A 1869-nucleotide genomic window follows, 5' to 3' on the forward strand; every position below is an offset into this window, starting at 1 on the left:
ACACACACACACACACACACACACACACAATGGAATACTACATGGCCATGAGAAAGAATGAAATCTGGCCATTTGTAGCAAAGTGGATGGACTTCAAGGGTGTCATGTTCAGTGAAATAAGTCAGGCGGAGAAGGACAGATACCATATGTTTGCACTCATAGGTCTAACAGAACAGGAGAGACCTAATGGAGGACCATGGGGAGGGGAAGAGGGAAAGAGAGTTGGGGAGAGGGATGCAAAGCCTGAGAGACTATTGAATACTGAAAATGCACCGAGGGCTGAAGGGGGAGGGGGAGGGGGGGAAAGAGGTGGTGGTCATGGAGGAGGGCACTTGTGGGAAAGAGCACTGGGTGTTATATGGAAACCAATTTGACAATAAACTATTTAAAAAATAATAATAATAAAATAAAGATGATACCAAGAGATAATAAGGTCATGATGTAATGATAAAGGGATCAATCCAACAACAATATAGAAATGTAAGTTTATGAACCCGACATAGGAGCATCTAAATATATAAAGCAAATATTAACAGACGTAAGGGAAAGTGACTGTCATGCACTAATAATAGGGGACTTTAACACCCCATTTACATCAATTGATAGACCATCTGATAGAAAAAAAAAAAAAGATCAATAATGGTGGTTTTGAGTGACACATTAGACCAAATAGACTTAACAGATAATTACAGAACATCCCATCCAAAAAACAGCAGGAGACATACCTTTTCAAATGCACATGGTACATTCTCCATGGCAGGCCACATGGCAGGCCACAAAACAAGGCTCAATAAATGTAAGATGACTGAAATCATACCAAGCATCATTTCTGACAACAACGGGATGAAACTATAAACCAATTACAAGGACAAACTGGGAAACATGTGAGGCTAAACAACAGGCTATTAAACAACCATGCCACACATTAACAAAGAGAAAAAAATCATACGATCAGCTCAAGAGATGTAGAGAAAGCATTTGACAATATTCAGTATCCACTCATGATAAAAAAAATTCTCAGAAAAGTGAGTTTAGAGGGAACACATCTCAACATAATAAAGGCCATATAAAGTAAACCATACTCAACGGTAACCTCACACTCAGTGGTCAAAAGTTGAAAGCTTTTCCTCCAATTTCAGAAATAAGACAAGGATGCCCGCTCTTGCTGCTTTTCTTTAACCAAGTATTTGAATTCTGAGCCACAGCAATCAGACAAGAAATCAAAGGCATCCAAATTGGAAAAGAAGTAAAACAGTCACTAACTGCAGATGACAGGATAGAGAATCCTAAAGATTCCACTAAGAAGTCCCAAAAAAGATGAATTCAGTGAATTTGAAGGATACAAAATAGATGAAAATATGTTCATATCTATACATTAAACTACCAGAAAGCAAAATTTAAAAAAACAGTAACATTCAAAGCTGCATCAAAAAAAAAAAAAAAAATCCCACAAAGGGGAATTTGGGTAGGTCAGTCAGTTAAGTGTCCGACTTCAGTTCAGATCCTGATTTCATGGTTCGTGAGTTCAAGCCCCATGTTGGGCTCTGTGCTGACCGCTGGGAGCCTGGAGCCTGCCTCAGATTCTGTCTCCCTCTCTCTTTCTGCCCTCTGAGAGAGCAGAGACAGACATGAGTGGGGGAGGGGCAGAGAGAGAGAGAGACATACAATCTACAGCAGGCTCCAGGCTCCGAGCTTGTCAGACAGAGCCTGATGCAGGTCTTGAACCCACGAACCATGAGATCATGACCTGAGTGGAAGTTGGACACTTAACTGACTGAGCCACCCAGGTGCCCCTCATTGCAGCATTCTTTACAGAGCCAAAATATGGAAGCAACCTAAAGGGCCCTGCCATCAACAGGTGAGTGAAAA

The sequence above is a fragment of the Suricata suricatta genome, chromosome 9 (genome assembly GCF_006229205.1).
Source record: "Suricata suricatta isolate VVHF042 chromosome 9, meerkat_22Aug2017_6uvM2_HiC, whole genome shotgun sequence".
In the NCBI taxonomy this organism is placed as follows: domain Eukaryota; kingdom Metazoa; phylum Chordata; class Mammalia; order Carnivora; family Herpestidae; genus Suricata; species Suricata suricatta.